At 35.2% G+C, this 14,210-nt stretch overlaps 1 protein-coding gene across 6 annotated transcripts in view; it reads right to left on the bottom strand.

Annotated features, from left to right (window-relative positions):
* Window positions 1-14,210, bottom strand: part of Cog1 (conserved oligomeric Golgi complex subunit 1) — a 580,539-nt gene that overhangs the window by 247,883 nt on the left and 318,446 nt on the right. The gene's annotated exons all lie outside the window — the stretch shown is intronic.

Genomic DNA, 14,210 nt, shown 5'->3' with positions numbered 1-14,210 from the left:
TTATTTAATTTCATTTCTGGTACAGGAGAGCAAAGTATTTTTTCTTTCTTGTAGATTTGATTTCTTCTACTGTAACTCCTTTTTTTAAAGGAGTTATAGCAGAAGAAATTAAACTGGTTTTATATATAAGACTTTTCATTTAAAACATTCTTAAATTATAAGCTATAAAATAAACTGCAACAAGACTGACTGTAATAGCAGTTTCTCACCTTAATTTAAAAATGCTTTAGGATTTTCAATAAACACAACCTCAGAGCCACAATTAAAACTTCTGTAGAAAGGATAAAAACAGCCAGTCTGCTATAAAGGATAAATGTACATTCAGCTTTTCCTACTGTATGCATTTTCCATACTGAAACAACATTCTTGTTTTAGACAGTATCTATATAACTGAATGAAGAGAAGCTGTGTCTGGCAAATATTCTAGAATGTTTATTATTATTATTATTACATGACACCTCCTGGGAGTCCAAAGACTCATCGAAGGAGGGCACCTACTCCACAACTCTCAGTCTCCAGAATGAACTGATCTACTTTCATCATCTACACCAATGCCATCTACCACCGGCCACCACTAGCATTTTCACAGACAACCACAAACATCCATGCCCACAGTGGGATTAGAACCCGCAGCCTTTTGGCTGGAGAGCAGATATGCTAACCACTCGGCCAACCAGGCTGGCATGTTTGGTAAGAAAAAAAAAAAAAAACTTAAAGTAGTAACTTTATCTATTAAGAAGATGAGGGTGCATATAAAGGTGATCAAAAAAAAGAATTTCCCAATTTATTTTTGGATAATGACCTGTAAATTACAGAATTAAAATAAAAACTGCATATCTAAAACTTAAAAGGTTCCAATATTAGTTATCTCCAGATATATGCTCCTACTCAGAGAAAAAGAGATGAAGAGTTCCATAAGACGGTATAAAAAGATATATGGAAAACTTAAAAACAAAATTTTGATTCAAAGGAAGAAGACTATCCCCAATAATGAGTAGCTTTGAACTTGTTGATATGAATAACAGATGCAAGGCTAACTGAGTTTTATGAGCAAAATAATCTGATTAAAAAAAAATAATAATTACCTTTTTTCAGCAACCAGAAAGCAAGCTGAGTATACAAGGATGATCAGAAAAGTTCTTGGCATCCAACATAGAAAGCAACACTATCAGCAAGATTTTTTTTTTTAAGTTGGTACATCTGTCATAAGCATCCATGTGAAATTGCAAGTCATTCTGTCGAGAAGTTTGTTTTATACAACTCTCTGAAGCAAAAGTGTTGTCTGTATCCCTTGAAATGGATAAAATTGAGTATCATGCAGTTATAAAATTCTTTGTAAAAGAAATTCATTTGAAGTTCATAAAAGTTTATGGGCACTCTTCTCCTTCGTTTTCAACATTTAAGAAATGGGCTGCCGAGTTTAAACATGGTCGTACCAGCCCTGAAGATGATCCACGTGAAGGACATCCAAAAAGTGTAACAACATCAGAAATCATTGACCAAGTGCACGATATGATATTGGATGACTGGTGAGTCAAAGTGCATGAAATTGCTGAGACTATAGGCATTTCAAAAGAACATGTAAGATATATTTTGCATGAAGAATTGCATATAAAAAAGCTTTGTGCAAGATGGGTGCCACGTTTGCTCACAGCAGATCAAAAATGCACTTGCATGAAAATCTCTGAACAGTGCTTGGAGCGTTTTAAAAAGAATAGAACTGATTTTGTGCTTTGATTTATTACCGTGGATGAGACTTGGATTCACCGGAATCCAAACAGCAGTCAAAACAGTGAACAGAAGCCAGTTGTTCAGCGCTAAAGAAAATAAAGTCAGTTCCATCAGCAGGAAAGGTCATGACATTGGTGTTTTGGGATGCTAAAGGCATTTTGTTTATTAATTATCTTGAAAAGGGTAAAACAATAACCAGGGAATATTATTCAATCTTTTAAGTAGATTAGACAAAAAAATTCGTGAGAAAAGATCCAGTTTGCAGAAGAAAATAATCATCTTTCATCAGGACAATGCACCTGCCCAGAAAAGTGTTTTGGCAATGGGAAAATTAAGGGATCTGCACTATGAATTGTCAGAGCATCCATCCTATTCCCCAGATTTGGCTCCCTCTGACTTCAATCTCTTCCCAAAAATAAAACTCTTCCTCGCTGGTCAGCGTTTTTCTTTGAATCAAGAGGTGATTGCAGCTGTAGAGGGGTATTTTGCAGATCTTACTGCGAACCACTACAGGGATGGGATAATGGCACTGGAGCATCACTGGAATAAATGTATTAGTCATAAAGGAGATTATTTGAAAAATAAAAATAATTGTGAAATTATAAATTTGTTTTTTCATTGTTAGGTAGAGAATTTTTCAGACCACCTTTGTATATATATGGGAAAGCCCAAATACAAAACCAGATCAATCATAAAATGATCAGGGGAAAAAAATGAAATACTATTGTGCAAAAATATTCAGGAGCAGATATAGATTTACACCATACTCCATTTCTTTCCAAATTAAATGAAATACTGAAAAAAAGCAGATATAGATTTGCACCATACTCCATTTCTTTCCCAATTAAATGTAATACTGAAAAAAAACACAAGTGCAGAAATTAAGAAACTCATCTCTGAATTCCAACTACTAAGAATAACTGAACTAGAAATAAGCATGTTTTTTTTTTAAACACATCAAAAAGTTTCATTTAGAAAAATGAAATGCAAAATAATAACAAACAAAAGATAAAAAAAGAATGAAAAAATTTCAAGGATACTGTTAAAGATGCAATGCGACCTATAGCCCCCTTCCCCCCCACAAAAAAAAACTCATCAGAGAAGAAAACACTTGATTAACTAAAGTATAATTCATCTTCAGCTTCAACATTTCATCTGTCACAAATGGGATGTATTATAAATTGTTACAGCACCCACAGACAGTAAGTGGAAGATATTAAACTAGAAACTCAAAAACTTAAGAGAGGCACTCCTCTTATAGGTAATAGTAGCCAGCCTTGGCTACTGGCCAAGAGGTCTGTAAATTGCTGTTTCTAAATCTTAGAAAGCTTCACACAACCATATTTAAACATTAAGATTTTTTTTTTTTTTAAGTCTGCTGTTTATTTAAAAAGATTTACAAGTTTGTATTTGCCGTGGTGAAGCACAGTATTTTTTTTTCCTATAGAAAGCATGACTAGTGGGTTACAAAGTTTCCTGACAAGAAATTATACTCTTGTTTAATCCTTTATTCAAGCAAAAGCAAACAAAGTTTGCATGTGAATATCTTCACTACTGGTCTACTTGTATATACAGGTTATTCAGTTCATATCAGTTGCTTCAGTCTCATAATTCAAAAATAATATGGGAAGATTAACTACCCACCCAATTATGGAATGCAAGAGAGCCTGACAGCATTAGAAGAAAGAAAAGACAAATTCTCAACATCTATATTCCAAAGTATTTTAGTAAGAAGGTGTAACACCTTTTGACTACTTGTATATGGAAATATGACTTCTGCATTACTTCAACCTTGGTAATGCTTCTGGGTTGGCTCCCACTGATGAGACCTCAATAAAGACTGAAATCAGTCTGAATAGCAGCCCTTCCCATAATGCATAACATTATACATGTCTATAAGGATATGTGATTTGCATTATGGGATACTAAGGCAATTGATGTGAAGACATTAGCCTCTATATACAAGTAGTCCAGTTGTAAAGTGACTTCACATGCAAACTTTGTTTGATTACACTTGGATAAAGGATAAAACCAGGAATATAATTTCTTGGCATTTTTAATTTAATGAAGAAAAGACAGCTAGATAGTAGGAGAGATAGAAAAACACCTCAGATCCTTTATAGCATAACGTAGTCCCTAAGACTATATTATGATAAATAGTATAAAAATTATGATTTTTTTCCTTTTTCACCAGTTTCATGCAACTGAAAAACAAAACAAAACAAAAAAACAGTTGAAACTAAAATCCAGAGACGACTGGTACCCAGGCAGGTGGTGACAGAGGAGGTGAGAGACGACACGCCTTGGACAATGTTGTATGCAGATGACATTTTGCTGTGTGCAGATTCAAGAGAAGAAGTGGCAGCTAAACTGGAAAGATGGAGGAAAGTACTGGAAGAGAGAGGTATGGGACTGAGCAGAAGTAAGACAGAGTATATGTGTTTCAAAGTGGATGGCAGCCAGGAGACAGATCTGGAGCTGGAAGGAAATGTCACCAGGAAGGTGAGGGACTTTAAATACTTAGGTTCAACAGTAGAAGAAGATGGAGGGGCTGAGAAGGAAGTGGGATGCAGGATACAAGCAGGTTGGAGGAACTGGAGAGAGATGGCTGGAGTGCTATGCGATAAGAAGGTGCTGATCAATCTGAAAGGCAAAATCTATAGGACAGTAGTGAGGCCAGCTATGACATATGCTATGGAAACTGTGGCCCTGAGGAAAAATAACATCAGCAGGATGGAGGTAGCAGAGATGAGAATGCTTAGGTGGATGTGCAGTGTGACCAGAAAGGATCATCTGTGAAATGACTATGTGAAGGGAACAGTGAAAGTTACGAACTTAGAAGCGAAGATGCAGGAAGCAAGGTTGATATGGTTTGGTCATGTGATGAGGAAGGAGGACGAATATGTGGGAAGAAAGGTCATGCAGATGGATGTGCAAGGAAGGAGGAGGCGTGGGCGGCCAAAGAAGAGATGGAGGGAGCTGGTAGAAGAGGACTTGAGGATGAAGAACTTGGATGTGGTGACAGCCCAAGACAGTAGGATGTGGAGGAGACTCATTATTAAACAGCGACCCCACTTAAGTGAGACAAGCTGCAGAAGAAGAAGAATTATAAAAATCACAATTCCATAAAACTATTGTTGACAGGTGGGGATATTGCAAAAAAACGAACCTGTTCTACTTTATTGAGATCTCATCAGAAGGAGCTAGACTCAGAGAGATATCAAGGTTAAATTAATGGAATTCATATTTTCTATATCAAGTATTTATATTATATTATATTCTTATTTATAATGGTATATCACCATATTATTAAATGTCCATATCAAAGATAATTGTAGAAAGTTTTACCACTGGGTTCCAAAATATATTATACTTGACAAGAAATTATATTATAAGTTAAGGGGATAAAAATCCCTTATTGTTTTTCAGTCTTACAGTTTTTCAGAGGTCTCATCAGTGAGTAGGTCTAGCTACTCACTGATGAGACCTCAAAAAAAAAGGTTGAAACTGGTCTGGGTAGTGACCTCTCCTCATAATGAAAAAGTACTACATCTCTTAAGAGCTGTGTGTTTTACATTATGAGAAAATATCAAGAACAGTGAGGGAGCTTGCTCCACCTTTGCAACAAGTTGCCGTGGTATGGCACTACCAAGTGGTCACTTACGCCTGGATATGCTGACAGTTCGTCGGCATGAAACGTTACAGATCGTAGTTTTCGATCTTAGTTTCGCTTACTGGCTGAAAAACAATAAGGAATTTTTATCCCCTTAACTTATATCAACCTCGCCAGAAAAAAATAGCCGTTTGGCTTTTCATCAAGAAATTATATTGTTTGAATCCTATAATGAAGCATAAGAAACAAAGTTATTGATGAGCCCTCACGATGATGGTTGAAACCATCTGGGTAGCGACTCTTCCCATAATATTTTTCAATTATGGGCCTAAAGCAATATGTCTCTATATACAAGTAGACCAGTAATGAAGATATTCACATGGAAACTTTGCTTTTGCTTGAGTAAAGGATTAAAACAAGAATATAATTTCTTGTCAAATAACTTTGCAACACAACAGTCAAACTTTCTACAAGAAAAAAATTTCTTTGCTTCCCCACAGCAAATAAAACTTCAACTTAAGTCTTTTTCTTTTCTTTTTTTCTGAATAAGTAGCATACTTAAAAAACAACAACAACCAAATCTTAATATTTAAATATGGTTGTGTGAAGCTTCTTAAGTTTTGGAAACAATTTAATTTATAGACCTCCTGGCCAATAGCCAAGGCTGGCTACCATTACCTATAAGAGGAGTGCCCCTCTTAAGTCTTTGGGCTTCTAGTTTAACATCTACCGACTTATTGTTTGTGTGTGTGTGTGTGTGCTATCTTCTTCTTCTTCATGTAGCTTCTTCAATGAGAGGGCGCAGCACTATGTCCTTCCAGTTCTCTCTGTTGGTGGCTTTCCTTTTTGTTTCTGCATAGTCATGTGATCCTGTCCATGATCTTATATCTTCAAGCCATGTCCTTCGTTTTTTTGCCTCTTGATCCTTTTCCCATAATTTTTCCTTCTAAAACTATTAGTATCCTCTGTCCTGCTGAACCTCTCAGTCTACCAATTTCATCTTTCTCTGGATTATTTCCTGTAATAAAGATCTATGTGTTCTCATTCTCTGTCAGACACCTGTATTTGTCACATGTTCTGTCCATGAGATTTTTAGAGCTCTCCTATAGCACCACATTTCAAAGGCCATTATCTGTTGTCTTACTCTCTTCTTGAATATCCAGATCTCACTTCCATATGTGAAAACTGGCCACACTAATGTTCTTATCATTCTTTTCTTTGTCTCAATACCCACAGAACTTCTGAGCAGATCTTTATTTTTCCAGAAGGCATCTTTATCTATGGCTGTTCTTATTTTTATAGTGTATCTCAAATGATGTTTCTGTAACAGATGAAATACTGGAATCAGCTGAAGATGAGCCACATATTTTCATTTATCTCAACCCAACAATATAAGCAACAGATGTGAGGTCAAAAACTCTATACACAGGTAGACTAGCTATGAAGAAATTTCATGCATCAACTTTATATTTGGGTAAAAGATCCAAGCATATAAAATTGTATATAAGCATATATAAAGAATATAATTTTATGTTAAGTATAACAGTTTTTCTCATCTGATTCTGTGCAAGGTATAAAAGCATGGTCAGCTAGATTTAATTGACCACAGTTGTGACAGTGGACATATTTCTCAACTTCTTCAAGATGAATGTTTGCAGATCCTCTGGTCTGTCCATAATACTACAGGTTGCAAGAATATGTAATCTTATACACACACCAGGAATAGAGCAGGATGGGAAATGATCTTTAGGTAAATGGATGTGACAGTCAACTTCATGAGGAATTTCATTTAGAATTCTTATCTTGACTCTTAAGTGCTCTGATTGGCTGTTCCCACTCTTCTATAAAAAAAAAAATAATAATAAAACAAAATAAAATATATTATTTTTATTATTATCTGAGACCTCCAAGGTGTCAAGGACTCATCGAGGGAGGCTGTAATATATATATATATATATATATATTTTTTTTTTTTCTTTTTTTTTTTTCTTGAGATATGATTGGATGACCAAAATAGATGACATAGTTGAGCTATTTAATGATCACTTTATTAGAATGTTCCATTCTGGTACTGCAGGCTTTATTCCTAGAAGAATAATGAGTGATGAAATATTAGAAGTAAATGTAGAGAACGTATTCCGAATATGGAGTACACTAAATGTCAATATGACAGGGGGACAAGATAGAATTTCACCACGGGTTTTAAGGGATTGCGCTATGGAGCTGACTGTGCCATCAACTTAGATGTCTAATAAAAGTCTTGCAACTGAAAAGGTTCCTTTTCAGTTTCAAGATGTGTGATGATGACGACATCAACATTGTCGTCATCATCATGAACCATGGGCTCACTGCCCGTTGGTGTCCAATGCTTCCTTCACTATCTTCTTCAACCTTTCTTTGTCCAATGCACAGTTTCTGTGCACCCATTCCACTTCTTCCTTTAGGTCGTCCATTCTCTGTATGGTTTACCTCTTCTGTTTACACCATCTATAATACCAAATGTAAATGTCTTTATCTTCTGGTCCTCACTCATTCTATAGATGTGTCCAAATAATTGCAGCTTCTGTTTTATTATCTTCTGCATTAGATTCTCTTTTGGTTGTATCTTACGATAGAGCTTTTCATTTGTGATTTTCTGTACCCATCCTGTTCTTAGAATCTTCCTGTAGCAAGTTCTTTCAAATGCCAAAATTCCTTTTCTTAATTCCTTATTTATTACCCATGTTTCAGATCCATACAGTACACAGCTACAGATGCATGTTTCCAGTACTTTTAGTTTTGTTTGCAGGCTGATCACTTTACTTTTCCAGATGTTATCCATGGTCTTCAGATTTGTTCTTCCCTTTGCAATCCTGATCTTTATATTTCTTTTTTATAGTCCAAATCACACGTCATTTTACTTCCCAAATATGTGAATTGTTATACATTTTCTATATCAATTCCATCCACTTGTATCTTTTGTTTCATGTTCTTCTCACCAAATACCATTGTCTTCGTTTTTTTCCAAGTTCATAACAAGTCCAAATCTCTTCCATTCCTCATTTAACAGTTTCAGTGTTTTTTGCAGTTCTCTTTCATCTTCTTCAATAATAACAATGTCATCTGCAAATCTCAGATTGTTAATTCTCATTCCATATACAGATATTCCCTTTGCATCTTCCTTCAGTTTGTCCATTGCTCTTTCTAAATGTGCGATGAAAATGCTTGGTGATATTGGGTCCCCCTGTCTAGTATCTCTGCTTGTTCTAAACCATTTCCCCAAATCATCACCTATTCTAACTGCTGCAACTGCATTCTGATAAACATCTTTTAATATTGCTATTAGTTTTTTATCAAATCCATAGGATTCCAGAACTACTATTGTCACGTTCTGGTTAATACTGTCAAATGCTTTCTGAAAATCAACAAATCAAGTATATATGTTTTGGTTTTTTCTTTTAGCTTTCTCTGCTATTAACCGCATTGTCAAAATCTGTTGAATTGTAGTTCTATCCTTACTAAATCCTGCTTGCTTGTCTGCAAGGTATGCTTCCAATTGTGTTCTCAATCTTTCTATCAATATCATCATCATTTTACCAAGGTGACTTGTCAAGGCAATTGTTCTATAATTTTTACATTCTAGCTTATTTCTTTTCTTGTATAATATCACTAATATCGATTTCACCCACTCCTCTGGCATTTTCTTTTCTTTCCATATCATACTACATAGTTGGTGCATTTCTGTAACCCTACTTTCGCCACCATATTTAATCATTTCTTGTTGTGTTTTAGCCACCCTATTGCTTTTTCTACCTCTCCTCTTAAAATGTCCATATCATGCTCATTACTTGGTGGTGATATCTGCTTCAATTCTTCAGTCGGTTTCCCAATGCTATCTAAATCTAGTTTTTTTTCATATAACTCTCTACAGTATCTTATCTAACACTGTACAATTTTTTCTTTATTCATCAATACTTTGCCTTTTTTCATTTTTAATTGTGGTCTGTTTTGGTTTCCACTTTCTATTAATGGTTCTAATCATTTTGTATACCTCCCTTGTTTTATGTTCTCCATAGTACTATTCCATTGAATTGTAGTTCTATCCTTACTAAATCCTGCTTGCTTGTCTGCAAGGTATGCTTCCAATTGTGTTCTCCATAATCATTGCATTGAGCTTCTAACCATTTCATCTTATCCATTCTTACCACTTTTTTAAGTTAAGGTACATCCCATATTGTTTCTTAGCCGAATAAGAAACTCAAAGAGTTTCATGCCGAATATAGAAATTTTTTATAAAGTTCGGTGATTCCAAGGGCAAGCAAATACCTGGATAGTGCAACTGACCCATTTGGTAGTGCAACACATTAAGCAACTCATAGTAAGGGTGGAGCAAGATCCGATCACACTGAAGCCTTTGGCTCTTCATATAATTAGTAATTTATTAGGACACCTTCTTGGCAATTCTCATAGTAGGGTATGTAATTCTGTTTGCTACAAACTTGGTATTAACTAGGTCTACCTACTCACTGATGAGATCTCGATAAAGGTTGAAACCGGTCTGGGTAGTGACCTTCTCTCATAATGTAGAACAGTAATACAGCTCCTAGGAGCTAAGTTCACATTATGGGAAAAATACCGAGAATAGTGATCGGAGCTTGCTCCACCATTACTATGAGTTGCCTCAGTGTTGCACTACCAAATGAGTCAGTTGCACTATCCAGGTATTTGCTTACGCTTGGAATTGCCGAACTTTATATAGTTTCTATATTCGGCATGAAACTCTTTGAGTTTCTTATTCGGCTAAGAAACAATATGAGATGTAATATCCCTTAACTTAAATAAGTCATGTCGCCGAATTGAAGCCTTTGGCTCTTCATATAATTAGCATTCTTACTGCTTTTTTTCACCACTTTCTTCTATATTGCTCCTCTATTTGTTCTGATGTATTCCTTCTTATCTTCAACATTCTTTTCTCCTGTACTAACTTCAGTGTTTCTTGTCTAATCCATTTCTTCTTGATCTTCTCTTCTTCTGGCACTGTTTCTTCAACTGCATCTTCTGTTGCCTTCATTACTCTTTTCACTCTTAGATTGATTTTTTTTTCTTTCTCCACACTTTTAAGTTTCTCTTCTAACACTGGTCTGTACCTTCTTCCTATTTCTGCTCCACTTATTTTTGCTGTATCTCTTCATTTTTGATAATGGGATTTATATTTATTTTTTATTTTTTATTTCAACTTGATGTTTGCAATCACTAAATTATGGTCTGAGTCTATATCTGCTCCTTGAAAAGTTCGACACTGCTGTACAGATGTTATCCATTTTCTTTTAATTGTAATCATATCAATCATGTTCTTGGTTTTCCCATCATTTGATCGCTGCATCCATTTTCTACACTCCTTTTGATGGAATCTTGTATTACAGATCATCTCGTGGTCTACAGCAAATTGTAACATTTTTTCATCTCGTTTATTTCTTTCTCCGAAATCATATTTTCCCATGACTCTTTCCCAACCATCATTATCTATTCCGACTTTGGCATTCCAATCTCCTTCAATAATTAGCACATCTTGCTTTGATATTATTTCTATTGTCTCTGTCAGATCTTTGTAGAATAAGTCAATATCTCATCTGTGCTGTCAGATGTGAGTGCATATTATCTGGACTACAGATATGTTAAATGGTTTTGCCTGAAATCTTGCTACTATGATTTGTTCATTGACTGGTTTGTAGCTCTTTTGTTAAGAAGGAAGCCAACTCCTGCTTTGTGCTTGGTGTCATGCCCTGACCTTACTTATAAATGGATATTAAAGATAAATGGATGTGATATTACTTCACATCCGTTTATCTTTCCTGATGATGTCCATCGCATCTCTGCCAATCCTAGTATATCACAAACCGATATCTCTTCATTTCCTCATGAAGCAATTCTAATTTTCCTGACATCTAAAGTGTCTGCACATTCCATGTTCCTACTGATAATAGTTCTGTTAGTTTCAGTTTCTGTTTCCTTTCGGTATCTCACTTTTCGATCCAACCCCAATCGCTCGATTGGTATTGCAGGCCTTGTTGATCTGGACGACATCCAAGCCGGCATGTTTTAGTTCATTATTATTCATTATTCATTATTATGTGACACCTCCAGGGAGTCTAAAGATTCATCGAGGGAGAGTGTGCCAACAGCATCGAATGATTGAACCCCTTCCAACTACTAACCATGCTCAAACTTGCTTAACTTTTTGCTAGCCATTAGTAGCAGAGGCTCTACCAATCAACCAATCTTTGCTGGCATACAAAACCCATAATCTACAATTTATGCAACAGTCTTCCATGTCTATTCTGTCAAAAGCCTTAGCAAAATCCAAAAGTATCGTGGTGTATCCATTCCCCTTGTCTAGTTCAATGGTAACATTATTAACATATAATAGCAATAACATATAATAATAATAAATAATATAATTACTGTTCAATATTTATATTAATGACATTGCCACAGCACTGCAGGAGATATTCAATTGTTTGTAGAGGATGTGAAGCTTAGGAGGGTTATTAGAAGAGCCTAAACAGTGCTGATGTTTAGGCTCTTCAAGAGGATTTAAATAAACTGGAAAGGTGGGCAAATGAATGGGAATTCAGTTTTAAAATTTGGGATCCACAAATGGGATGCTTCATATTCACTTGGCAGAGTTACACTGGAAGTAGAGGATGCAAGGGATCTTGGTGTGATTGTAGATAAAAATTTGAAGTTCAGAGGACATAGTGCAAAGGCTGTGCAGCTGTCTCAGAGAATTACTACAATATTAAGAAGGATGTTGACCAGGGGAGATAAAAGGTAGTGGTCCCACAAAGCTTCAATTACAATACATCTGGATTTCTGTGCTCAGATCTAGTTACTAGGATTTGAAGGGGATGAAGTAACATTGGAGAAAGTGCAAAGACAGATAACAAAAATGATATCAGGACTGTATAACGTTGATTATGAGGATAGACTGAGGATATGCACACTGCAGTTTGGTGGATAGAAGGCAAAGGGGGAAGGGGATATGATTAATAGTGTTAATACTGTCATATTAACACTATCGAGGTTTTTCACATGGCAGAACAAGGGAAAGGAGCATGGAAAAGGGGCCATCTCTGGAAGTTGCAAAAGAGTGGTGGAAAGTAAAAAGGATAAGTAAGTTTTTTTTGGATGGAGAGCGGTAGGAGCATGGAATGCATTGCCTGAGAGGGTGATAAATGTGCAGACTGTGGATGATTTTAAGGAGTGGTACAATAGGCTTTGTAGTGGCTAGTGTTGACCTCCCGCAATGAGTCTTGTGACTCCATGGAGATCAAGAAAATAATATCTGCTGTCAGTCAGTTCTGCTGACAATGCCTTGGGCACCTTTCCTAGAATCAGCAGAAGATTTAAAAAAGCAACCGACTCTTAAAAATACAGTTACATGAAACTTTCTAAGGTTTGGGAAAAAGTGATTCTTAGACCTCATACACAACACCCATAGCTGCTACCAGCTAGCCACAGAGAATACCTCTCCTAGGTTTTCAGGCTTCTAATCTGAGTTTCCATTTATTGTTTGTGTGTTATTACAATTTTGTATTGTATTCCAGATGATGTCACAAAGACAAGAGATGAAGTATTAGGATCATTAAACGTATTATTTTTTCATTGTGCTGTTTTCATTTTATTAAACTCAAAGATAAGCTTAACACGTTCACTGCCAACTACAAGTATACTTGTAGTTGGTATATGAACCTCACAAGCCAACTACAAATATACTCACATGTCGATTATCGTGCAGCTACGAGATTACTCGTACTGACCTTGAAGGAGTGAAAGTGCTTGGTGTGCGATAACAAACTATGCCCAAGGAGCAAGGCAGCAAACATGTTAAACCAGCACCTAAGTCTCAATACATTAAAGTATATATTAAATTTGTTCAGTGAAAGAAGACAATAAAAAAAATAAGCTTCAATAGAAATCTTTAAACAAAATCATAAGGAAAATATATGCAGAATGGCCAAAGAAACCTAGCTGCTTATTAATAATAATTGAAAAAAAAAAGAGAATTAATAACTATTAAATTAGAAGGATTGAGACTTTCAAGATGCAGACATACAGAAGAGCACTGAAGATTTCATGGGTCCAAAAGAGGAGAAATAAAGTTTTGGAGATGATATTATAAAATGGACATAATAAAGAACATACAGATGTTCTTTATTATACATTTACATACATTACATAGATCATACTGTGAGGAATGAAAATCTTCAAGAAGTAAAATAAGGAACTCAAGGGTATACTAAAACATAAATGACAAACACAAAAAAAGGAGTTATTCACAGAACTTTTCAATCAAGAATAAGTATGGCAAAATGTTGTTTGAAACCGAAGAAATTAAGGAAAAGTTTTCAGAATACATTTCGTATCTTTTCAGAGATAAGGGGAGAAAAATAATCTTGAGGATCATTCCAATCTGATAATAACCAAAATAACTATTCCTTTTAGCACTGAACAGGCATTATGTCAAGCTGCCATTCATATAGTAATTTCCTAGAAGAAAGTGGAACAGAACTAAGGAACTATCTTAAACACATATACAAAAGGAATGCATTCCTAATAAACTCAGAAATTCCATCTTTATAAATATCCCAAAATAGACTGAGGCAGTTGACTATACAGATTACAGGCTAATAAGCCTAATGAGTCATATAACAAAATTACTATTAAAAAATATACTGTAAGAATAACATGAAAAATGGCATATGAAATAAAGGACATCCAAAGGGGATTTATGAAAAATAGAAGAATAGAGAGTCTTCAGTATCAGAATGATAATAGAAAGAAACTTGGAAATGAAGAAAGGTATTTGTTTTAGATTATAACGAAC

The sequence above is a fragment of the Typopeltis vanoorti genome, chromosome 14, assembly GCF_054136105.1.
Source record: "Typopeltis vanoorti isolate ZY-2024b chromosome 14, IOZ_Tvanoo_1.0, whole genome shotgun sequence".
Taxonomy (NCBI): domain Eukaryota; kingdom Metazoa; phylum Arthropoda; class Arachnida; order Uropygi; family Thelyphonidae; genus Typopeltis; species Typopeltis vanoorti.
The sequence above is the reverse complement of the archived record's forward strand: the minus strand, read 5'-3'. Positions and strand labels throughout refer to the sequence as shown.